A 26875-nucleotide genomic window follows, 5' to 3' on the forward strand; every position below is an offset into this window, starting at 1 on the left:
GGGAGGGAGGGCGCGGCGTGCCATGCGTCACCCAGACGGAATGCTGATTCACTGCCTCCGGAGGCTCCGCCCTCTCCTTCTCTGCCCAGCCCCGCCCTTCCCCCCTTCCCAGCCCAGCCCGGCCCGGGCCTGCGCACCTCCCTCCCTTCCTCCTCCCAATCCTGTTCTCTAGGGATGTTGACCCTGGTTGAATGGGGGGTGGGGGTGGGCGCTCTTTTCCTTGTCACCCTCCTGCTCAGTAAGCTCCAGTGGCTCCCTACTACCCCTGGGATCAAATCCAATATCTTCTGCTGGCCTGTAAAAACCCCCCACAACCTGGGACCGAACTTCCTTAACTGCCCCCCTCCTCTTGTTCCCCTCCCCCTCCGATCCCCAGGCCCTTCGGGGCTCAGCCCAAGAACCGTCCACCCTCCTGGATCGGTGTCCTCCCACTTAGCTATTATGGTGATCCCCGGGAGAGTGAGTGGAAGGCCCCTGAGGGCAGGCACTGGGATCCCCAGTAGGACCCTGGACAACCCAGACCCCTAGTCCCTTCTCTCCGTCCCCTGCACCTGGAGCCTGGGATGTTCCTCCACCCCATCCCGGTGTCCTGGACTCTCGCGAGTCCTTCCTTCAGCACCCAGCTCATCACCCCCTTCCACCTGCCTCCAGTGAGATTAAATCCAGTTTAACCTGGCTGGGACCAAGTGAGACCAAATGAGATCTTTCTATTATCTATAGAGATACAATCTACAGATGCAGATAGCCTTACATATCTATAGATATGCAATCTGCAGATAGAGATGCCTTCATTGTGTGTTGTTTGCAAGATAGATATATGAAATATCTAACGGCCTTGATAGACATAGGTGTGTATCTAGATAGATACAAGATAGATATATCCAGATATGGACAGATCTCAATAGACATATATCCTAATAAATACGGACCAATATTAGATAGATCGATGGATCGATCTGGCTACCATTTTTACATTGAGCTACTATATAAAGTTCCATACATTTCACCTGGAAACAATATTCTCATGTCCCTCCTAGCCCTTCCAGTTCCAGTAGCTGACCATTACTAAGGAAGATTTTCGGTTTTTCCTATACAGTGTGGCCAGCACACAGTTGCTTGCCTGCTGTCTCCTCCTGTCCCTCCTGGAAAGCCTGAGTTTTTGCCTTTCTTTATATTTATTGTGCTTAGCACAGCGCCTGGTACATAGTAAAATGCTTAATGTATATTTTACCAATTTGTTGCTTGTGGTGCCTAATAAATGCTTGTTGAATTGGATTGAAATGGCCTGAACAGAATAAAATGCTAAGGTCCATCCCTACTCCTCAACAAAGCTGTCCATGAACATTCTAACACTTTCCTCCATTAAGGACATAGTCTGGTTTTGGTTGGGTACACAATGCACAGAGAGTCACAAAGAACTGAGTACAAGTCCTGACTCTAACACAGGCTATGTCACCCTGGGCAAGTCATTTGATTTCTAAGGGCTGCAGACAACTCTCTAAATTTAGAGGTTGCAGAGAAGGTTCTGGCTTTCATTGACAGAGTTTCCTCACTATAGATTTTAATGAAATCAGAAGTCCAGTGCCTGTCTTCTGGAATGAATCAACATTTCTCTCCATCACAGGTCATGGACTCTGGCCTCATGGTCATTTGGAAAGAGTCCTGGACATAGAGTATGGAGATTCCTGCTCTTGATTGATATCTGTCACTGTGTGACCCGGGGTGAATCACTTATGCTTTGGGGGCCTGGCTTTCTCCCACTACAAAATGAAGGTCGCGTCCAGCTGGAACAATCGATAGGATGGTGATCTCATGCCCAGGGAGAGCATCTAGCTAACAACCTGGCTCTCAGTAGGAAGGAAGGAGGGGCCTGGATGACAGGGCCACAGAGGGCTGCTCCTCACTTCTCTCTACCTTGGTATAAATGGGAAGTGAACTGTGATTCATCAACAAAATGAAACTACTTGAGGCAAAAAGGAAACAGGCATGACCAACTGCCCTACATTGCAACTTTCCTAAGAGAACAGTAAAAACTGTGTGCATGACTCTTAAGCCCTCAGTATTCCAATCCTTATGTAGTCCTCCTGGGACTTTATGGGCCTCCTGGGAATTCAAATGAGGGTACACACACACACACACACACACACACACACACACACACACACACACACACACGACCAAACTATCCACAAGACCAAACTATCACACAGTCCTGAAGAGGACCAGGAGGCCTGTTTCTAAGACCTCAGTTCAATGAATAATGTTAACACACGTTTACTAATGTCTACCGTATAGGGCTACAGAAAAAAACCAATTAATCCCTCTCTTTAAGGAGCTTGCATTTCCCTGGAAGAATACATAATAGAGTCATAGATTTAGAGCGGGAAGGGACCTTAGAGGTTATGAAGCCCAACCCCCTAGTTTTCTAGAGGAGGAAAAGTAGATAAGTAAATGCTCTAGGGTTTGGAGTTCCCTGGTCTTTTTTTCAACTCCAAACCCCTTCTGTTCATGTAGATGATTAAGGATAGAGGTCTGGTGAGGAAGGAACATCCAGAAAACAGTTTAGCTGGGTGAAAGGTTTCTCCTACCTCCCCAGCTAGGTCAAGTCTACAAACATTTATGAACCACCTACTGTGGGCCAAGACCTGTGCTAAGTAGTGGGAATATTTTTTTAAAAATTTAAAAAGACAAAAACCAGTCCTGCTCTTAGTTCAAACTTACTGCAATATTAAACATATTCAAAGAAATACACAGAAAATTCCAGGCAGGCCTTTTTAGCCTAAAAAGTATATGCCCTTGTTCTGCCATCTTGTGTTTGCTTATTTCTATCTGGCTGTCCAAAGGTTTCTGGGCCTGGCTACCATGTTTACATTGGGCTACTACTATATAAAGTTCCATACATTTCACCTGGAAACAATATTCTCATGTCCCTCCTAGTCCTTCCAGTTCCAGTAGCTGACCATTACTAAGGCAGGTTTCCGGTTTTTCCTATCCAGTGTGGCTAGCACACACACATTTCCTGAGGAGGAAGAGGAAGAAGTCCCGCCTGATTATAAGCTGTTTGAGGACAGGGACTTTGTCTCATTCATCTTTTTTTTTCTTTTCAGGGCTAGAAATAGAATGTGGCACCCTGACTCAAGAAGCTTCAGGGCATCCCCATTGTGTTTAAGATGAAATTAAAATTCCTTCTTTGTCACTCTAGCCTGATGATAGCTTGGGTCCAACCTATCTTTCTAGGCTGATTATGTTTTAGTCACTTTCAGTTGAGAAAATTCTTCATGAAGCCGTTTGGGGTTTTCTTGGCAAAGATACTGGAGTGGTTTGCCGTTTCCTTCTCCAGTTCATTTGACAGGTGAGGAAACTGAGACAAACAGGGTGAAGTGACTTGCCCAGGGTCACTCAGCTAATAAGTATCTGAGGTCAAATTTGAACTCAGGTCTTCCTGACTCCAGACCTGGTGCTCTCTCCACTGAACCACTTAGAGACCCTTGATCCCACTTTATTCCCCCTCATGGGTTACATTTTAGCCAAACCAGACAACTTGCTGTTCTCTGTTCACAGCATCCCATCTTCTGCCTTCAGAGTTCATGTAACAGGGATTTCACAGAATATTCAGGGATTCCTGGACTGTTTATGGCCAATCACATGGGGCCAGAAGCAACTAGGTGATAAAGTAATTAGGGACGTGCAGTCAAGAAGACTAGAATTCAAATCCTTCCTCAGACACTTACTGGTTGTGTGACCCTGGGCAAATCACTTAACCTTATTCCTCACTTTCCTTGTCTGTGAGATGATGATGATGATGGTGGTGGTGGTGGTGGTGGTGATAAGACCACCTTACAGGGTTGTTTTGAGGATCAAATGATTTAACATATTAAAGCACTTTGCAGATCCTTAAAATGCCATATAAATACCAGCCGTTATTATTATTGATATGATTATGTATGTGTGACTCAGCAGTGAAAGAATTTGGCACTTTAACATCTCATATCAAATCTTCAGAGGTCCCTTGGTCCTTCCCCTACCTTTGACAACAGAATGGGCATGGATGGTTGTGTCAATTAAAAACTAACTCCCATATGGCAAATAGGTCTGTAGCTAGGTTTCCTGTAAGGAGGTAGGAGGATAGGAGGTCTCTTCCTCCACCCCCAAACCTTTGACCATTCCCACATTGGAGCATGGTACCAAATAGAAAAGCTTCTACCTGAACCTCTGACTGCCTTTCCTGCTTTGGATTTCCTTTCTTAAGTACATGATCAAACATTATTCTCTCTCTCTCTCTCTCTCTCTCTCTCTCTCTCTCTCTCTCTCTCTCTCCCTCTCTGTAAATTTTTAAAAATTTTAAACGTAAATACAAAATAAAAACAGAAAAAAAAACATTGCCATGTACACAGCAGACCATGAAAGAGGTGTCAATATAAAACAATAAATTTATATTTCAAGAAAACCTATATAATAAATACTACATTTTGTTTTCAAAGCTGCCCAGTTTTTCTTTGCCTTCTTGTTGGTTTTCTTTGTTCTCTACTGTGCACTTTTTACTTTATTCTCTTCCCCTCCCTCCCACTACCATTCAAAGAAGACTACAATTAATTGTGAATACACATACACACATATAGTTATCTACAAACATGCACATATATACACTCACACAGATATATTATATATGTATGTAATATGCCATAATATGCTTATTTCCTTTTATCACCTGTATCTCTAAAGGTGGATAGTATCTTCCTTCATAAATCCAAGCATTTCCATGTTTTCCTAAATCAACCAACTCATCATTTCCTACAGCACAACTGTATTTCATTATCTATGGTACCTTTCAGGAGGATATGGTTTCCTTCCTTATCTTGTTTAATTAGATCTATTTTTTGCTTTTGCTTTGTCTGAGATCAGGATTGCTATCCCTGCTTTTTTTTTACCTCAGTTGAAGCATACTTTTTCTGCCCCAGCCTTTTACCTTCACTCTATGTGTAACCTTCTGCTTCAAATGTGTTTCTTGTAAATATATTGTAGGATTATGGTTTTTAATCCACTTTGCTATCTGCTTTTGTTTTATGGGAGAGTTCATCCCGTTCACAATCACAGTTATGATTGTCATCTGTGTCTTTCTCTCCATCCTATTTTCCTCCTGCTTTATGCTCTTCTCTCCTCCCCTGAAAGATTATGCTCAGTTTCACTGGGTAGTGGATCCTTGGTTGTAATTGAAGCTCCTGAGCCTTATGGAATATCATATTCCAAGACAGCTAGAATCCAACCCAATCACATCCTATCTGAGAGAATATCTACAAGAGTTTTCCTCCCAATTTTCTGCATTCCTTCTATTCTTGGCTATGTAGGTTTTATTCATATAAAAAAATAATTTAAAATAATCAAAATTATTCTTTTTATAATTCAACAATATTCTCACCTCATAATATAGTTTAAGGTCTGATACTGCTGAATCTACTTCCTTTACATCTTTTCCACCTGGTTTCTTTGAAGTTCCTGACTTTTTTTCTTCCAAAGTGAACTTTGTTATTATTTTTTTCTAATTCAGTAAAAAAAAATTTCAGTAATTTAATTGGGATGACATTGAATAAATTGATTGGTTAGGTAAAATTGTCATTAAAATGATATTGGCTTTACCTACCCATGAACAATAAATATTAATTATTTAGATCTGAGTTTATTTACATAAAAAGTATTTTATGTTTATAGTTATATAATTCCTGTGTCTGTTTGGCAGGTATAGACTTAGGTATTTTATACTGTTCAAACATCATTCTCAAGATATCCAGGCTTGGAGGTAACCTTGTGAGTTCTAGAAATCCTGGGTCTATTGGGTGATGTTGACTGCCAGCAAGACTAGATAATTCATCAGAGAAGATGGTTACCAGTAAAATGCCATCTGGGAGTTTGTTTGGATTGTGCAGGATTGAGGTGAAATACCTATTTGGCAGATCCACAAACTCCTGTTTTCAGGTCTTAGCATTGTATATTTATTTTTCATATCATATAGTGTTTAATAAATACTTATTGATATGGACATATAGTGTTTAATAAATACTTTTTGATATGGACATATTACTTACCTCTAGTCCAGGCTTTGCCATCCATTCTAAGGGTGGCTTTGGTCTTCAGATTTCTGTTTCTGTAAAATGAAGACCTCTCCTGCTTCTGACATTCTATGATTCTCTGATCACTTCCCTTAGTGTGGATAAACCACTTTGTGCATTAGCAACAGCATGGTTTTAATCTTAAATTATCTTCCCCTGACACCCAGCACCCTCCTCAACATGTTCTTTGTCTCCCCTTCTTACCCTACCCAAAGTAGACATGTGCTCAGGAAATGTAGCCTGTTGTGATATTAGTAAAAATCAAAATAACTAGAGAGGTAAAGGATGAATGTAAAAAGGGAAATTGGTTCCAAAGCCAAAGAGAAATGATTTCTGGATGCTGCTTTTCTTCATTAGAATATTTTGATAGAGGATCATAGGTGCCTATAGGCTTAGAAACAAGCAGCAGCAGCCTCAGGCTTCCTCATTGATTCAAAGCTGGCATTTAAAAGTATATTTCATACAGAACAAGCCCCTCTTCCACTCCCATTGTTCCAAAAATCTTAGGTGGATGAATCTATGGAAGTTAACCCTTAAAGATACAAATCTTGCTTTCTCCCAAACTCTGCAAAATAGGGATCTAGAGGCTCTTATAAAGAGCTATAACTAGGGTGGAGTAAATGGCACCTTTGCCAGGGCCTTGAAATTTAAAAGGTGCTGATGTGCCTATATTCCTTTAACAGTGTAGAAACACTGGATTTAGTACCCAGTTAGCAAGAATGATTATTTAAAATAGGCCAGAGCTTTCACCCCCTTCTCCCTAACTGTTCACTAGGTAAACTTTTTCTTGGTCTAATCCTGTCCCACTCCCCAAGTTTTCATGCTGCCTATCTAGAGTATAAAAATTGTTATCTATGGCTCTACTCTTAGAGTTGTCCCAGGATAGTGTTTGATAACCCAGTAATGATCAGGGTCCTTGTCTCATCCTAGAATGACCTCTAAGATCTCTTCCCTTTTTTTCCTTTCTTTCCCCCTCATTTCTTCCCTCCCTCTTTCTTTCCCTCCTTTTTTTCCCCTTCCTTGCACTCTTCCTTTTCATTTTTTATAACTCATTCATTTGGGATGACTAGCCACATTTATTATGACTCCTGTGATTCCAATCAGCGAGTACCACTTGTAATATCCAGATGCCCAGATCCCACCCACAGGATTAGGATGACTCTCTGCTTCATTAACTCTTTTTCTGGTATGAGAAGCTGGGCTGTCTGGTCATCCATTTGCTTCCTGCTGTTCCTGGGAAATGGTTCCTGTTACACTCCCCAAAGACCATCCATCTTCTCAGCCTGACAGTTCTTTACAAATTCTTGTTCAATATTCTAAATAGGGATGGATATCGAGGTTGCTCCCTTCTTTTGTCTTTCTGGGAGAAAGGAGGCATTTCATCTCTGGGTTTAGAGTTATGTTGTCCTTAAGGTCTGAAAATAGGCATTGTGATATGATGGAAAAAGGACTAGGCCTGGAATCAGGAGGGGACTGGCTTTGAATCCCACCTCTGATCCTTCTTTGGTCTCGATCAAGTCATTTGTAACTTGATATATATATAAAGATATATATTTTAAACATACCACATAATACAAAATATAAAGATAGTATGTAGTATAAAGATAGTAGAAAGTAGAAAGCTACTATGTAGTATAAGGTTTAAAAATATTATGTAGTTGAAAGATACTATGTAGCACAAACATAAAGATACTATGTAGTAGAAAATAGAAAGATACTATGTAGTATGTCATAAAGATATTATGTAGCACAAATATAAGGATACTATGTTGTAGAAAGAAAGATACTATGTAGTATAAACAAACTATGTAGTATAAAGATACTATATAGAATAAAGTATGAAGTAACTATGTAGTATAAAGATACTATGTAATATTAGGTATAAAGATAATATAGTATCTTTGCCAAGAAAATCCCAAATGGAGTCACAAAGAGTCAGACACCACTGAAACAACTAAACAGCAAAAGTGGACATAATAATCCTTACCTGTCACAGATATTCTGAGGCTAAGTTATGTTTTTAGCATTTTGTTAACCTTTAAGAGTTATACAAATATCAACTATCATCAACCTCTCAATTGAGGAATATGGATCTGGAGGCTGAACTTGTAGGATCATAATTCCAGAGCTGGAAACAACCTCAGAGGTCATCTTGTGAAGCCTTGTCATGTTACAGATAAGGAAACTGAGGCCCAGGGAAGTTAAGTCATTCCATTAAAAGGGGAGAAGAATGGTTTAGGACCCATCTGAGAAGTAGCAGCATAACTCATTCATCTTTCTCACTTAAGTATCTTGCACAAGGTGAAACAGCTATTCTAAGCTTCAGCAGCAGGATTTGACCATAGGTCCAATGACTCCAAAGTAGTGGTTTTTTCTGCTATACCCATACCCTTTCTCTTTGTCTCTGAGCCTCATTTCTCTCTTCATATTTTCTTCATCCCTCCTGCCATGATTCTAGGTCTTCCTGTACTTACATCTCCTCCTTGAAGTCTCTACCTAATCTTCTTCCCCATCTAGTTCAAACAGCTTTCTTTGCTCCCATGATCTGTGACCTTCAGAGTCTTGGTGTCCCCTTGCCCAGACTGGCTCTTTGGCAGCTACCCAGGAGATGGGTAATGTCCTGAGAGCTAAAACCTGACCTGGCACTGGCATATGCAGCTGGACACCTTGGAGAGCTCTCACTTTCCTTGGTCCTATCTTCTAAATGACCTTTAATGCATTCTCTCTTATTGATATCTGGGGTGCATTAGTGTCTTGCCGTCACTTTGCAGTCATAAATCTCTCCCTTCCCCATCTACTCAGTTCCTGGCTTCCTCCAGTGGTTGGAAGGTTCTTTAATTGGCTCCTAAGCATCCTCTCCTGTGGCTCAGGCAGGGTTGGAGGGAAGAAGTCATCAGAGATACTTGCTGTGTTCCTGTGGGTATATGGCCCCATCCCTGCTTCAGCAGGACTGTCTGCAGACTTGGAACCTTGCCTGCCCCTCCTGTCCACTATCCAGGATGCCTGACTCAGCTGTGGACCCAAGTCTGTGAGTCTGAGCAAATGACCAGAAAGAAATCCCCTTGTGGGCTCCCTTTCTTTCTGCGTACCACTAAGATACTGAGCCAACTGACTCACCACCTGGGGATGAGAGTGAGGGAAGATGGATGGAGCGGGGAATAACCTAAAAAGTACTCCACTGATACAGAAATTACTTCACTCTTAGGGTAGATGCAATTCAAAGAATGCCCCCCCCCCACACACACACTAGAAATTGAGGGGAGGTGACACTACTGCCCAGGAAAAAAATATGCAGGGTGAGAGGGATCCCAGCCCAGAGCCAGGAAATCAGTCATTTATTCTGAACAGCTGGAAGTGCTGGGTGAAAAGAAGTCCAGGTGGGAGTCTAGCTACTGCTCTGTGGCCTTAAGGAAGTTACGGTAGACCCCCCTTTTCCATCTGGAAAACAATGAGAAGAATTCCTCAGTACCTTTCCACCTTACACTGTGGATTGAACAACTAATGAGAATGGGAAAGGGTAGATGGAAACAATGCTATTGATGCTATTGTGGATGTACCCCAACCTGTGACAGACAGAATCTGGTATAATGCAGAGGGGAAAGGCATTCTCACCTTCACATACTGAAAACAGCTGGGTGAGGCTCAGGGGCAGAGGATGAGAATCAGATCTTGTGGGCTTCCTGGAGTGAGGGAGGCAGGAGGCAGGAAAAGGGCTATGTAATCCCAGGCTATTTTGCCGAGTCAGCCAAGAACGCTAATGCTTGCTTCATGGTCATCGAACGGGAATGCTGGTGCTGGTGCTGACACAGTGAGATGGGAAACCCTTGCCTACACTGGGGGCAGGATGGGCAGATGAGTCACAGGTTCCCAAATCCCCCCGGCAGGGGCCTCAGAAGCCAGCTAGTACAAATCCCTCATGTTAAAAAAGAGACTGAGGCCCAGACAGGCAAAGGGGCTTGCCCAATGAAATGCAGGAATCAGAAGTGGAATTGCAACCCAGATCTTCAGACTCCAGAACCAATGTCCTTCCCATTGTATCATCCCTTCCCCTCATTCATCATAATGAGCAAGGCATGGTATGCATCCAAGGATTTTCCCTGATAACTGCTGAGCCGGGCAGGCCAATGCTTTCAACAGTGTCTCATGTCTTTCTATTCATGATTGTTCTCCTCCATCCACTCTCCCATTCAAAAAATAGAGAACCCAAAAATTCATAAGCATAGAGATAATACTGACCTCTCAACCAAAAGCCAGCTAAGGTTTCTATCACTCAATCAACCAATAAACATTTATTAGGTACCTACTATATGCCAGAGTCAGCAGTTCAGTGGATAGAGCCCTAGACCTCCAATCTTCTTTGTGAATTCAAATCTGGTCTCAGACACTTCCTAGCTGTGTTACCCAGGGCAAGTCACTTCACCCCATTGCCTTAGTTTCATTAGTCAAATGAGTTGGAGAAGGCAACGAATGGCACTCATTCCAGTATCTTTGCTAAGAAAACCCCAAATGGCATCACAGAGAGTTGGACATGATAGAAATGACTGAATAACAAGCCAGAGGTTCTGGGCACTGGAGCTACACAGAAACAACAGACCTCAGAGACCTCATACTCTCTTAGAAATGGGGAGCATGGTGAGTGAAGGAGGAAGAAGCGGGCAGAAACAGCTTTGACCAGTCCAAATGTGGAGTTCTTGACAGAGTGATATGAACTCAGGGAGGGAGAAACCGAATTGTGTTGGACATTAGCTGAACAGTGGAGGAGTCTGCATCTTCTAGAGCAACGAATAGGCAGCTATTGAAGGCTTTCAGCAGCAGTGTGTCACCATCAGGCCTTAGCCTTAGGAAGACCATCGCAGTATCTGTATGGAGGATCTGATTTGTTAGGAATATTGTAAAGTGGGGAAGCCATTTAGGAGGTTATTATAATAGTCAAAGTGAGAGGCTAGGGGTTTTCACAGGATCATAGATTAAGAGCTGGAAGGGATGTCAAGGGTCACCTAGTCCCAGCTCCTCATCTGTCCAAAGAGGCCTGGAAGAGTTAAGGGACCTGTCCAAAGTCACAGTGATAGGTGGAATTTAAATCTGGGTCTTCTGACCTCAGAAACAATCCTTCCTCCCACTCTACCTTTGGAAGCATTCAGGGTTGACTTGCCCAGCATACATAGCTAGTATCTGAGGTCAAATTTGAACTCTGGTCTTCCTGACTCCAGGGCGTGGTGCTGTATCTACTGAATCATTTAACTGGCCCCCCAATCCTCTTCTTAAGAGGCAGTATATATAGTGAAGAGAGCAGAGAATTAAGTAAGAGTCAGGAATCCTGAGTTCTGATCCCACCTCAGACACTGATTATGACCTTGGAAAAGTTACCAACCTTCTGCATATTTGTTTTCTTATCTCAAAATGAGGGAACTGGGCTAGATGAGTTCTGCAGTTCTCCCTTAGTTCTAAGATGTTATTAATCTATTGTTCATTTGTCTCTAGACGGCATAAATTTTTAAAGTAGAAGATAGATTTTTGGAAAGATTCTTTCCTTCAGCTATGGAGCCCAGCACAGAAGGGATGCACTTGAAATATCAACTGACAGCAAAAACAATGTATGTCTTAAACAGAGAAAGAAAGTATGGCCATGGGAGAAGGGAGAGAAGAACAGGAGACAGGGAAATAACAGGAAAATATGAAAGAGAGAGACAGAGAGAGAGAGACAGAGACAGAGAGAGAGACAGAGAGAGAGACAGAGAGAGAGACAGAGACAGAGAGACAGAGACAGAGAGACAGAGAGAGACAGACAGAGAGAGAGAGAGACAGAGACAGAGACAGAGACAGAGAGAGACAGACAGAGAGAGAGAAGTTGACCTAGGTAACCTCCCCCAAGAGTCAACCACCTTTTAAAATTTTGGGTGATAGTCTTAGAATTTTTTTTTTTTTGGAAGAGCTGAACTGTAGGTGTGTTTATGCAATAAACATGATCTGGGGAAGTTCCTGATCTGGTGGACTGAGATACTTCTCAAAGAGCTAAGCAAGCTCTGGGACTCCAGGGTTCCTTTCTGGGGGTTCTTTTTGAGATGACCCAGATAGCTCCTGATAGGAGTCCCTGTGAAATCTCAACAAGCCTTATGTTTTTCAGAAAGGGACTGTAGCACATTCTGCTCTCTGGGGGAGGTGCCCCAGACCAACAGCTCAGAGATTATTCTGATCACATAAGTATACACAAATGTGTACAATACAGCTCTTCAGGTATGCACACATATACACAGGTGTGTATACACACCGGTAAGTACTACACACATATTCATTTTATTTGAGACAGCAGCTAAGTGGGGCAGTAGACAGCTCACTGGACCTGAAGTTTGGACCTTAGTGAACTGTGTGACCCTGTCACATTTAAGCTGTCTGCCTCTGCTTCCTCATCTGTAAGCAGCAACTATCTCGTAGGGTTCTCATGAGCATAAAGATGAGATAAAATTTGAATAGTGCTCTGCAAACTTTAAAGTGTTGTATTTGATAATGATAACCATGATTACAGATGAGGGACAGGGCGGCTTAAGGGTCAGGACTGACCTTAGAGGCTTAATGGATAAGGGACTGGTCTCAGAAGAACCTGAATTCAAGCCATACCTCCAACACATGCTGACTGTAAGAGCTTCACAACTGCTCAGAGCCACACAACTCCCTAAGGCTATAAATGGCTGATGAAGAGACTGACCTGCATTGATAGTGAGGGCTTCCTTGCTGGGACTTCTTTAGACTAATAAAATCACAGGTCTGGGAAACTCTCTGTCAGGTCTGGTGAAATCTCTCTCCCTCTCCCTGTCCCTGTCCCTCTCTCTCTCTCCCTCTGCCTCTTCCTCTCTCTCTCCTTCTACCTCTCTGTCCCTGTTATACACGTATACAATACAAATGTCTACATCCATTTACATGTATATTATATATGTGTACAATAGTCCACACTTTGTTCTGTCTTATGTTTATATAACATATTGAAAATATGAGATACATACAAAGCATTTGCACCAAACTCCTCTGTCCCCTGACCTGGTTCATCATTTTATTACTTATGTTCATTTGCACTAGGGAACAAAATTCACCATAGAAGTGACTGGGTTCTAGTCCTTGATCTTCCTAAAGAAGGGCAACTTGGCAAAATGCTGGTCTTGGAGTCAGGAAGAACTGGGTTCGAATCCTACCTTCAAGAGTATAATTGAGTCACAATGACTCAAAGGCTCAGTTTTCTTCATGGGTGATGCCTGTGGGGATACCAGCATGGGGCTGGTAGGAGGTTCCAATGAGGTCATCTGTGTAAAGTACTTTGAAAACTCTGATCTATAAAAAAATGTGAATTATTACTAACAGTAAGCCCTCCATCTTTGTATTTATTGCCTCTGGAAGAGCTTGGGGATGAATATGGGTAGCTAGGTCTCAGTTTGTTCATTTTTAAATGGAAGGTTGGATGAGATGACCTCTAAGCTGCCTTCTCAATGGAGATCTGGGAAGGCCCTCCTGGAGCTCTCTGCTTAGTACAATGAGGGTTTCAGATTTTCTAGCTATCAGCTGAGAAGGCAGACAAAACCTAAAATGGAGGGGAATGAGGGATGACAAGAGAAAGTAGTGGAAGGAGGAGGGAAGTGTGGTGGCAGTGAGCCTTAACAGAGGAAAGGGATTAGGAACCAAGGACCTCACCTAAGAGGGGGAGGCCCAATTCAGGGGACCCCAGCAGGGGTTCTATTTGGGCAATGGGGGCAATAGAAGCAGACTTGGAAGAGTTTGGGGCCTCCACTCCACTGGCCAGTCTTGAAGCTAAAGATCCAGTGTTCATAGTAAACCTAGAGGTTGGCAGCCAAGATAAGGTAATAGAAAGAGGGCCAGATCTACAGTCCAAAACACCGGGTTCAAATCTTGCCTCAGACGTTTAATAGCTCTATGACCTTGGACAAGTGATGCTACCTCTCTGGGCTGAAGTTTCCTTATCTGTAAAATGAAGGGTTTTGACTAGATGGCCCCCAGGTCCCTCCCAGCTCTAAATCTGTGAATCTAGCAAGGGGAAGTAGAAGAGTGGGTACAGGAGACAGATAGGAGGAGGGACCTGGAACAAGGAGGGAGAGGAGCAAATTATCTGAGAAATGCAAGACAGTTCAGGATGATGGTGTGTTGGGGGAGGGAAAGGGAGGGGTCTGAGATTTCCAGGTAAATTGTCAGAGGCTGGACCAGGAGCACTATTCTGATCTTATTCACACACACCTGATCTGCACGTCAACTCCCTCCCCCTGTTCTGAGGCTGGAAGGCAATGACATCAGCCCAGTCAGGAACAAACACGTGTCTGTCTAGGTGTCTGGAAAATACCCAAATGGAGAATTATAAGGCTCTTCCTTTGCTGCCTTAGAAGGATAAAAAGTGAATCAAACAAGGAGATTCTTTCCTCAGGCAGGCTACCTCATTAGCTCTGGGGACAGACCAATGCAATTTGTTAAAGAGATTTTTATAAAGCAAAAAGGACTCATTGACTGTGAAGGATTAGAATTTGTAAAGTCAGAGCCGGAAGGGGCCATCTTTCCAGGTGGAGGGAACTGAAGCTTAAGGTCTCCCCCTAGCCCCTCCCCCACACACAACATATACACACACACAATACATATACACACATGCATACGTATACATACACATACACATATATATACATACATGCATATACAAATGCATACAAACATATAATGCACACAGAGATAATTTAGTAAGGGGCAGAGTTGGGATTTGAGTATAAGTCTCCTGACTCCTGATCTAGGCTCTTTTCATTCAGTGATGCCATGAGGCACAAAGAGACCTGGTCCTTTCCTGTAGACTCAGGGGAGTTCAAAGACTAACTATTGATTCAGATTCATATAATCAGAGTGTTAGGGCAGTTTTTGGTAGGATGGTAGATAGAATATAAGCCCTTGAGTCAGGAAGATTAATTTTCCCCAATTCAAATCTGGCTTAAACACTTACTAGCTGTGTGATCCTAGGCAAGTCACTTCACTCTGTTTGCCTCAGTTTCCTCATCTGTCAAATGAGCTGGAGAAAGACATGGTGTCTTTGCCAAGAAAACCCCAAAAAGAGTCATGGAGAATTGGACAAGACTAAACTAACTATGAGGGTGTTGAATGAGCAGTAGAGCTTGAGAGATGACTAACATGTGGAAAGGTGAGATTCTGTGAATAACAGGGATGTTCAGGGATCGACTGTATCTCCCCCCTGCTCCAAACCCTTCAATAGGTTCCTGTTGCCTCTATCATGACATACAAACTCTTCAGCTTAGCATTCAAGGCCTTGCACAATGTTCAATCTATTTTTTCCTGCCTTACCTTACTCTACTCTCTTTCCCTCCCCACACTCTAAGTTCTAGCCACAATGGTACACTTCTCAACCTTCTCCTTTGACCTTTCACCTTCATGTGAACCTGCACATGCTGTTCCCCATTACTGGAATCGGCTTCTTCTTCATCTCTGCCTCTCAAAATACTTCTCATCCCACAACCATAGGCAAACCATATCATCTCAGCCTCACTTTCCTCATCTGTAAAATGAAGAGGTTGGATGGGTAGACCTCTAACATTCCTTTCACATCTGAATCTATGATCCTCTGACCCTACCATAAGACCCTGGACAAGTTATTTAACCTCTTCTCTTACAACCTCTTTGTTAAAAGAGATTGGATCCAATGTCTTCAAAAGCACCTTCCAGCTTTAGATTTAAGATTCCAGGATCCTGAGAAGGTTAAACTTTAGGAGTCAGCTCTTCCATGAAAATTTTCCCAATCCCTCTAGCAGACAGGGATTTTTTCTCTTTAAATATTCCCAGAGCACTTTGTCTGGATTTTCTCATAAGATCATAGACTCAGGGTCCCTTCTCAGGAAGAGATCCTCTCATTTGACAGATCAGGAAACCATGACTTGCCCCACCACTCCATACCTTGTATTATATGTACCTGTGTTCAAATCCTATTATCCTCCCTTCCCTTCTCCACCCCCAACTCCAGCAGAATATAAGCTTCTTGAGGGCAAAAACTGTCTTGTTTTCATTTTTGTGTCTCCAGTGTCTAGTATAGTGCTTGGCATACAAATGGCAAGTTATACTTGTCAGATGAATTGAATAATAGCAGCTCATACCAATCTAGAACTTTAAGAGCCAATGGCATTGTTTCTAGCTCTGTACAGGGGGCCCAGGCCTTCAGAATGGCTTGTTGGTTGGTTAGGATCAGCAGGGTTGATTAGTCAGGGGAATGCATTTGTAATTCCTCAGCTCCTTTCCTCAGAGGAATTTTCTTGAGTTTTAAGAAGGGCTTAGCAGAGAAGAGTCTTTTAAAGGCTTAATGAGTAAGATTGCATTGCCATATGGAGGTTACTGAAAGATTTCCTGAGCACATTCCTTTTCAGGGATGGGCATTCCCAGGTTTCAGGGGACTGGTGGGAAAAGGAGGACACAGGGCATCTTTCTTTTCTTGTAACTGGGAAAATAAGAGAGGAAGTCTAGTTTATCTGTTAGTAAGACAGATTTATTTCCAGGGAACTTTCAGACTTGCAGAAAACAACCAAGGTTGCAGATAGTAGGAGATTTCTGGTTTATTATTATTATTATTAATAACTAACACTGATATATTATCTCATTAAGTCCTTACAATAATACTGGAAAGTAGGTGCTATTATTATTTCCATTTTATACATCAAAAAGCTAAGGCTTGACCAAGTTAATGACTTACCTGGGGTCATACATCTATTAAGGTCTTCCTGACTTTTAGTGCAACATTTTATCATCTAGCTATCCTACAGTATGTAGGGACAGAGAGGCAGAGAGTCAAGCATCATGATAGGGCCATGCTGACAATGTAGTCAATATTGATACAGGCTTTGAAATGCTTGGTTTTAAAAAGCACCCCAATCCCCATAGTAGGGAGATGAGGCTCAGTAATGAGGATGGGGTTGGGGAGAAGGGTGCCATAGTACTGGCTTTGGAGTTGGGAGGATCCAAGTTTTCAAGGTAGAGGACCCATGCTGTCTATTACATGTTGTCTATTATGTGCTGTCCATTATATTCTATTACATGTTGTTGATTATATTATCTTTATGTTGTCCATTATTTTTGTCTATTACATGTTGCCAATTACATGTTGTCTGTCTTCCTCATTAGAATGTGAGCTCCTTGAGGTGAGGGGCTGTTTTTGTCATTCCATTTCCACGGTGCTTAGGCACAATGCCTCACACATAGCAAGTGTTTATTTAAGGCTTGTTGATTGACTGATTACAGACCTAAAGCTTGAAGGGACCTCAGAAGCCATCAAGTCTGAGCCCCCTCAGTTTATAGAAGAGGACATAGTTTCATAAAGGCTGTGAGTTGCCCATGGTCACCCAGATAATAAGTGGCAGGGGTTAGATTCATGGCCAGATCCTTTGATTGCAGGGCCACTGAGCTTGTCCTCTATACCAGGAACTCTCCTATTCCTAAAGAAATCTTTAAGGATGGGGAAAATCACAGCCCCCATGAAGTATTCATCCAGAGAGCCATCAAAGAACTCTCTTTGCAGAGATAGGGTGGTTGGCTCTGGGATTTCTCTAGTGGGTTGTGCAGAAAAAAAGAGACAGCCCAGCTTGGCTCAGCTCCATCTCCCAGCCTAGCCTGCCCTAGCCATCGATCTCCCATTGATCAAGATGGATGAGCCAGCTGGCAGAACATGGCCAAGGTCATACTGCTCCCTATCTAGATCTTTCCATCCTGAGCTTTCCTCCTTCCTTAGGAGATGTGGCCTACAGTGGTAAAACAGGTTCAAGATTTGGAACCAAAAGACCTGGGTTTGAATTCTGACTCTTTTACTTACTGTTTCTGCGGCCTTGTGGGAGCTACTTCTTCTCCTTGAGTTTCTGTTTTCTCTTCTGAAAAAATGAAGGGGTGGACTAGATGACCAGTCAGGTAGGTCCCCTCCAGCTTCAAATCTCCTCTAGTGATTGACCTAGTGATGCAAGACTTTTCATGGACTTTCATGGCCTTCTACAGAGGTTGCCCAGTCACAGAGGCCATTATCATATTAGGATGCCATTATCATATTAGGACTTGTCCCAACAGGCTTCTCTCTCTTCATTCTCTCCACATCCTCTGGAATGTAGGAGAGAAGAGGATAGAGGAGGAAGTGGAGAAATAGTGAACCAGATAGGAAAAGTCACTTTATGAAAGGCACCCAGAAAGTAACTGCTTAAGGAGAGAAATGCAGGCTGGATTTCGAATTACAATGCCCACTCTGTCACTCATCTGTGTGACCTTGAACAAATCATTTCTCCAGGGCTTAGTTTCTTTGTAAAAGGAGATGGCTGGATCTCTGAGGTCCCTTCCAACTCTAAAGCTCTCATTCCTCAGAAGCAAAGGCAAACTGTGGGGTGAGTGTTCAGGGTCCCAGACTCCTCCATACTTTCCTTTGTATGTCTCTTGATAGCAAACTAACCATTCCCCCTGCTCTGACACCCCCAAGATCCTCTGGGCCTCATCATTTTCCCTGCTATTTTCCCTGCCTAAGAACAATCAACATTTTCCATCTGCTGTGAACTAAACATAAGGCTGAACCCTTCTTGATATATTGTCTCCCCTAATTTGAATTGAGAGCAAGCATTCTCTTGCCTTTCTAATTATATTCTCAGTACTTAGTGCACTCCAAACTCTTTCTGAATGTTTTTCATTGCATGTCTTCCTGGAAGGAGTACGCAGGGTGTGTGTTCATCCTTCGTTGCTGAAGAAGACCATGCCATCAGAGTAATGATGACATGACTTGCACTTGACTTTGTTTTGAGTGAGGGAGGGCTGTGCAGGTCACTAGCCTCACTTCTCCTTCACAGCCAACTGAATCCAGTGACCAGATATTCATCAGGATGACTGGAGATGACCCAGGATGAGGCAACTGGGGTTAAGTGACTTGCCCAAGGTCACACAGTTAGTGAGTGTCAAGTGTCTGAGGTGAGATTTGAACTCAGGTCCTCCTGACTCCTGCACTGGTGCTCTATCCATTGCACCACCTAGCTGCCCCAATACATAGGGTAGGGTTCTGCAAAGAAGAAGATTCTCCTGGGCACATGTCCCAGTCTAGGTGAAAGGGGAACACGTATCTTGGACAAAACTGCAAAGTAGGCAGAATGGTGTCCTGCATCTTTTTTTTTAAACAATAGACCCATGATTTCATTAACGGAAGGAGCTCCCAGGGAGGAAAGCCCTCTAGCAATATAGTTTAGCACATTCTCTGCAATGCGTAGTCTTTAACAGAAGCTGGCAGGGTCACTGGCAGGCTAGGGGACTTGCCCTGGGTCCCACAGCTAGCACACATCAGAGGTGGGACTTGAATTCAGGTGCTCCTGGCCCAGAGGAAGGTTCTGTACCCACTGGGTACCTTAGCCATTCCCTTTGTGAAGCTGTCCTGGTTTTCTCCTTATGTCCACTCCTATCATTATTTCCTTCTTTCCTTCCTCCCCTAATGGAAAACTACTCACAATGACAAACATCTAGTTGAGTACCTCCTTCAGAGCCTTGTGCTAGGTCTCAGGGAGACACAGAGATGTATGAGATTGGGGTCCCAGTAAAATCCAAAGTCAGATTTGATGTGTCACCGGAGAGGTACAGAAAAGATTCCATGGGAGTTCAGAGGAAGAACAGATCACTTTCTGCAGGGAGATCAAGGAACATTTCCCTGAGGTGGTGCCTCCTGACCAAATCAATGGATTCTGAGCTAGAAGAAAACTCAGGGGCCATAAGTCCAGCCCCCTCATTTGACAGAAGTTTATCGGGCCTCAGTGACTGGCCTAGGGTATAGCTATTAAATCTCCCAGCATACTGAGTGACTTTTGTCCAGGGTCACATGGCTAATAATGTCAGAGGCAGTGTCTGAACTGTGATCTTCCTGCGTCTAACCTCAGCACTCTAACCACTGTACACAATCCTGCTGCCTCTGAAGGTCTGGGATTACCGCAGATGGAGGATGATATCCTGGAGAAAAGAGATGCTATAACCACTGACTTGAGATAAAGCAAAGAGCTATAAAACTTTGCATACCCTTTGAACCAGTAATACCACTACTAAGTCTGTATCCCAAAGAGATCAAAGAAAAAATACAAAAAAATTTACAGCAGATCTTTTTGTGGTAGCAAAAAATTGGAAATCAATGGGTGCTCATCAATTGGGAAATGGCTGAACAAGTTGTGGTATATAATTGTGATGGAACACTATTGTGCTGTAAGAAATGATGAGCAGGATGCTTCAGAAGAACCTAGGAAGACCTATATGAACTGATGATGCAAAGTGAAATGGGCAGAACCAGGAGAACATTGTACACAGTACCAGTAACATTGCACAGTGATCAACTGTGAATGACTTAGCGATTCTCAGCAATACGATGATCCAAGATAATTCTGAAAGACCGATGAAAAATGCTAGCCACCTCCAGAAAGAGAACTGATGAACTCTGAATGCAGATTGAAGCACACTTTTTAAGCTTTGCTTTTATTGTTTTATTTTATTTGTGTTTTCTTACACAACATGGCTAACATGGAGATATACTTTTCATGATCTCATGTGTATAATCCATGTACTGCTTGCCTTCTCAAGCAGGGGGAGGAACAGGAGGGAGAGAATTTGAAACTCAAATTTTTAAAAAGTGATTGTTAAAAAATTTTATATATAATCAGGAAATATTTAGTGAAACAAATAAAAATAATTTATCAAAAGAAAAGAAAAAAAATGGAGCTGGGAGGAAGGAGAATTTACACCTGGGTGGAGGGCCAGGATTCGGGACTTCTACTCATCCATACTTTGCCTATAAGACCAATTATGCCTCTCCCAGAGCTTGGCAATGAGCCATACAGTGATCATAGATTCAGAATATGAAACAACCTCAGATCTCCTATAGTCAGCTCACCCCACCCTCCATTTATTGAGCTAAGGAGGTAAAACAACTTTCCCAAGGCCACATAGGTGATAAATAGAACAGCTAGGGTTTGAACCCACAGTTAAAAGACCAAATCCAGGCATTTATGTCTTGTGCCAGACTGTGTCAGGGCAGGTCTATCCTGGAAGGACAATAGGCTGTGCGCCAATAGGAAGGTGGCTTTCAGGGCTTCCTGAAGTCTGCCCTGATGGTCTGACTCTGTGTGGCTGGGCATCTGGGGCACCTGTCCTTCCCCCCCACACACACTCACACATACACATGCACATAGACACACATACATGCACACATGTGCACATACATATACACACGTGCATGCACACATGCACATTCTCTACCTTTCCCTACCCCACCCCCCAGCCCTTGGAAGGCTTCTGTCTGAAGGGTCCAGCTCAGGCTGGCCATGGGTGAGTAGCGGGTCTTTTTTTAGCACTGCTCTCAATAAGGCCTCTTTAGAGCACAGACTTTAAATAAGAACTGACGTGGGCCCTGACAAATCAGTTGGGTTATTCAAGCTCTTTTCCCTTCCAGGGGTGGAGGGAGAGGCCCTGGATGATGCAGGGATGGCAGCTGCTCATTCTCCCTCCCTCTCCCCAAGTCTCTTCTTTCCTTGGCCAGGGCTGAGGGTTAGAAGGTGGTAGGAAATGGGTCTGGGGCGCTAGGCACACTGGGGATTACAGATAGCGCTGAAATAGAGTTTTTGTCCCTCAGGGACTCTAACCCTTCCTGGAAAGACAACTCACATGCCAGAACCCATGAGTGTGACAAAAGAGTTGAGGGAAGTTGACATCACTGAGTTACAGAGGGAAGGCTTCATGGAAGAGGTGGAAGAGCAGAAAAAAGAGTTGCCTAAAGGCATTGGGTGGTGTAGTGGATAGAGCCCCAAGACCTGAGATCAGGAAGACTCATCTTTGTGAGTTCAAATCCAACTTCAGACACTTAATAGCTGTGTGACCCTGGGCAAATCACTTAACCCCATTTGCCTCAGTTTCCTCATCTGTAAAATGAGCTGGAGAAGGAAATAGCAAACCACTCTTGTATCTTTGCCAAGAAAACTCCAAATAGGGTCACAGAGAGTTGGACAGGACTGAAACACAGAACACCACAAGCAGCATTAGAGGAAAGAACATGCCAATGGGGAGGAGGGAACTGCGCTGCTGGATTAGCCAATCAAGCATTATTAAGCACTTGCTAAAAGCTGGGGATACAAAAAGAAAGAATGAAAGTTCCTACCCTCAGGGAGTTTCCATTCAAACAGGAAAATAGATGGATGGGTCTGAGAAGCTGGGGGCAATTGAGTCCAATTCATAGGTTCCTAGATCTAGGCAGGACGGGATCTCAAAGTGTGCAGATTCCAACCCCCTCCTTTGACAGGTGAGGAAAAGAGCCCTGAGGAGCTTAAGTGAGCTGCCCCAAGTCATCAGGCTAGTGTAGATCTGTACAGATCCCACACCCAATAGCGCATAAACTTCTCAAGGACAGGAATTTGTCCTTGAGGACACAGTGGACGCTTACTAAGGACTGAATCCATAGACCGGGATGGGGATTACACCTGTGATTTCCTTGGAACTCCTATGCCGGGGAAACTGCTTTACCAATGCAATTTGGCACTTTCTCAGGAGATTATCATTTTGGACAGTTGCCTAAATCATTGAGACTTGCTCAGGGTCACACAGTCAGAATGTCAGAAGCAGGACTTGAACTCAAGTCTTCCTAGTTTTTCTCCTGTATCACACTGGTTCTTTTGCCCAATAGAACGGAATGGAATTAGGCTGAATAGAACCTAATGGAATAGACTTTAATTTAGTTCTAGCATTTAGCAACGTGTCTATACCTTGGTATTGGCAAAAGGCCCCTCAAACTCCTTGGTCCTTTTTTTTGAGGCTTAACAAATGACCAAGTGAACTGAGAAGAGAGGACACATCGATAGAACTGGTCCTCTTGGAAGGCAGAGATTGTTTCAGGGTCCAGCATACAGTCAGCACTTTGTGGATGCTCAGTGATGGATATACGGAGGAAAGAATTCCAAGGCAACTTAGAAGCAAGATTTGGCTTCAAAGTAAGGAAAGATTTCCTACCAGCGCTGACAAAAGCAGAGTTGCTGTCTCAGGAGATAATGAGGTCTTCAGTGAAAAAGTCTGGGTGACCTCTTCTCTGGGAAGCTACCGCAGAGATTTGTTCTGGGAGGGGATGGGGCAAGAAGCTCCCAGTTCTTTAGCCCCTGCTGAGGCTGCATCTGAATCCCTTGGGCAGGGAAATGGATGTGGGAGGTGGAAAAGGAGGTACAGTGGCTAAGTTTGGGGACCAGTGCTAACCAGAATCTCAGAGCTCCCGGGGAGTGGGCCACTCTATTTTACTATCTCCTCCCTTGATTCTGATTTTTTCCCTAATCTCTAGTGTCTCTCCTCACTCTGCTTCTTTTCTCTTTCTATTCCCTTCCCTTCTCTTTCCTCTTCTTCTCTCTGCTCTGTTCCCCACTTCCTCTCCCCTCCACTCTCCTCCCTTCTCCTCCATTCCTGATCCTTCTCCTCCAGCCTCCTTCTCCCCCTCCTCCCCCAATCATTGTTTTGAGTTTTGCAGTCTGGGAAATACAGATGTTTCCAGAGTCAATGTCCTGCATTGTGCTCCTCTGACTCCCCAGAGCCTTGGCCAGGCTGAGAGTGGAAGGGAGGGTTGCAGCTGGGGTGATGGAGCATTTACCACCAAGCCCTACAAGAGGGAAAGGAGTACCCTCTTACTGACCCAAATTGACCTCTCCATTTTCCCTTCTTGCCTCCCCTCACCATTCCCATGTTTCCCTTTCTAGACTCTATTAGTCCCTTCAAAGTTCCCCTTTCCTTCTCTTCCCTACCCCTCCTCCCAACCCAGGGAACTCATTACAAGACAGCTTGGTCTAGAACCCTAGAGAATCCCTGTGCTCCATCTCAAATGACTCCTTTGCTCTTTCCCAGGGATCAAAGTATCATAGATCAGGAGCTGAATGGGACCTCAGAGGTTCCATTTTGATCCTCATTTTGACAAAGGAGAAAACTGAGACCAAGAAGAATGAAATCACTTGCCAATCAAGGTCACATGGTAGTATTGGAGGTAAGTTGGAAACCCAGTCTTCTTAATTTCAAAACCCATGCTCATTCCACTGAACTAGGCTGGCCCCCCAAGGATAACTTCTAAAGAAGTGAGTCCAAATTTCTCCCAACATCTGTGTGCACCTAAGCTGGGCCACAGGACTCCTGGCTAATCCTTTTTCTCCACCAAGGGACCAGGAGCCCCCATCGTGTCCTGATCCTTTTCGTTTCCAAGGACTTGTCCTTGATAGATAGGAGGTCTTTGATCAAGGTGTGACCTTGGAGCTGGTTCACTGGATTTGCCTCTCCCCAAATCAGGTCAGCTGTCAAGTGGGAAAAAGGTTGAGGGATGTGGAGCATGACCAGGATGGAGAAGAGAGTGAGTTTCCCCTCCCCTCTTCACCCCCACCATGTTTCTCCTGCACCACTATCTCCATTGTGGTTCTAAGCAGCTGCCCAGGGCAGGGCACATGATCTTGTTGCTGGTGGAATTTTTGTCAGTGCTAGCCCCCAGCGGGCATCTCTCCCCTAGCTGGATGCCCTCCTACTACCTCCATCAAGCAGGACATCCTTGGTTCCTTCAGTCCTCCTAGGATCATAGGTTGAGCTGAAAAGGATCTCAGAGGTCATCTAGTTCAACCCTATCATTTAACAGATAAGACTAGAGAGGTGGTGACTTGGCCAAGGTCAAACAGGTAGTTAAGTATCAAAGTGTGGGATTTGAACCTAGACCTCCTGACACTGCACCACAGAGCTTTAGGAAGCAGCTTCTTCCAGTTCTAATTGTTAGAAAGCTCTTCCTGAGACTTGAGGGAAATGTGCCATCCCTCCACATCCACATTCCCATCCCAGCAGCCTGAGTCTGGGCAAGGCTTTTCTGCAGCCCTAGCAAAGTTTGAACACTGATTCCCCTGGGAATCATTGGGGCCTTCCCTGAGTCATGGAGAGCACACATCCTTGACACCAAATCCATCCCCTGGCCTGAGATGCTTGTGTATGGGCAGCCTGTTATCTCTACTACACTGGGAATTTTTGAAAGCTTGGACCTGTATCTCCAGTGTTCAAAGTCTCTCACTGTGTAACACTGGGGGCTGTGCCTCATGCCCCGTGGTCCCTAACCCTGCCTCTGCAGCTGTTAGAATCAAGTCTCCCCTCTTCTCCTCCCCCCAAGAGGGGCACACCACATTTAAGTCGGGACCTCCCTCCTTCCCCTCTCTTTTCTCAAAGGGCCACAGCCCACCTAGGACCTCCGCCCATCCTGCTTCTCCAAAGCCCTTCCTTCTTTCTTTTCTCCCGGGTCTAGAGCTTTCTGAGCCACTCTAGGGATTCAGCCTATCCAGAAGCAAGTATGTGTGTGGGAGTGCTGATACTTCGGGGGATAGGGGGGATAAACGGAAGGGAATAGGCATTGATTAAGCGCCCTCAAAGAGCTAGGCGAAAGCTAAACATTTTGCAAATAGTACCTCATTTGATCCTTAAAGAGATGCTTAATTTCCGGTGCCCCACCCCAGTCATCCCTGAGAATTGGGATTTAGCCTGTGCTGTGTATGAACTGGAGGCTGCTGCTTTGGGGGGAGTGGGGGGCCGTGGGGGAAGAGCTGTCCATTTTTCCTGTCCCCAGCGTCCATTTGTCGGTTCCTGCTAACCGCACCCTAGCTCCCCTCACCCTCATCCCTTCCCTGCATCTGGTCCCTACCAGCCCCCAGCCTGGCTGACTGATGATGGCTCCACCTTGCCCCCATCTCTGCCAATCGGCTAGCAGCTGGAGAGCAGGATGGGGCGAGCGTCAGGAGGCAGGAAGACAAGGCTGCGGCTGGGCTGCGGCGGAGGATCTGGTGGCCTCTCCCGGGGGGCCCTTTCCCCTCATCCTCTCTGCTCACTGCGGCTCGCCCAGCCCTAAACCCAGCCCCCAAGCTCGGCCGGCCCCAGCCCATCCGCACTGTGACTCAGCAATGAAGTCAGCCCCACCCGATGGGAGACAGAATGGGGAGAGGATGGGGATCTGCACCCCCCATCTCAGCCTGCACAGGGGGAAGGGGGAGGGAGGTCCAAATTTCCTTACCTCGCCGGGTCACAGGCGCCCCGAGGCAGACAGTCTATCCCCTATCCTCCCTTCCACCCTGCTCCAGCTCCTCCAGCTGTAAGGAGGAAGAAACCACCTTCCTTCAGGGGCGTTGCTGAGGAGACAATGTGGGCTCTGGCTCCCTCCTCCAGTCGCTTCCCTCCCCACGAGGAGGGAAGCTTAGGCTGGGGATGTCTGCTCTGGTTCCCTGTGTTCCTCCCCACGCTGGGTCACTGTCCCAAACCCAGGCAGAGCCCCTTCTGGGGGGGACCCGGCAGATCTGTGATCACTGTTTCAGTTTAGTTTATTTTTTTCCTTTAACCTACCTGGGAATGGGTCGGACTTAGTCTTTGAGGAGATCTGAGGTTCACTAGCCGGGTTTTGTTTGTGCTTGAACCACAGGCAGGAGGAGAGAGTCTTGGGTGAACAAATAGCCAGAGAAACATACAGTAGAGACTGGGTCAGAGTGGAAAGAGCAGTGTACTGGGACTCTGGGTCTAGCACTGATCTGCAGTTCTGGCTCAGCTTTTCTACTCACTAGTTCCATAGGATGCTAGTTCTGGAATATAGGATTATGGACCTGGAAGGGGCCAACTCCCTCATTTGATTAACCAAGGAGGAAACCTTTGTTTCCCCAAGAAGCCACGACTTGCCCAAGGTCACACAATTAAGTGGTCCTCGTACTGTCAGTGTTCATTCCCTTGTA

The 26875-nt window shown here is 44.5% G+C and overlaps 1 long non-coding RNA gene across 1 annotated transcript; it reads right to left on the minus strand.

The window, feature by feature from the left end:
- Positions 1-24088: 24088 nt before the first annotated feature.
- On the minus strand, positions 24089-26163 carry LOC140525161 (uncharacterized). Its single transcript, XR_011973947.1, has 2 exons — positions 25804-26163; positions 24089-24430 (listed from the first exon to the last, which is right to left on the minus strand). It is a non-coding gene; the product is annotated as an uncharacterized lncRNA (long non-coding RNA).
- Positions 26164-26875: the final 712 nt, after the last annotated feature.

This window comes from Notamacropus eugenii, chromosome 2, assembly GCF_028372415.1.
Source record: "Notamacropus eugenii isolate mMacEug1 chromosome 2, mMacEug1.pri_v2, whole genome shotgun sequence".
Classification (NCBI taxonomy): domain Eukaryota; kingdom Metazoa; phylum Chordata; class Mammalia; order Diprotodontia; family Macropodidae; genus Notamacropus; species Notamacropus eugenii.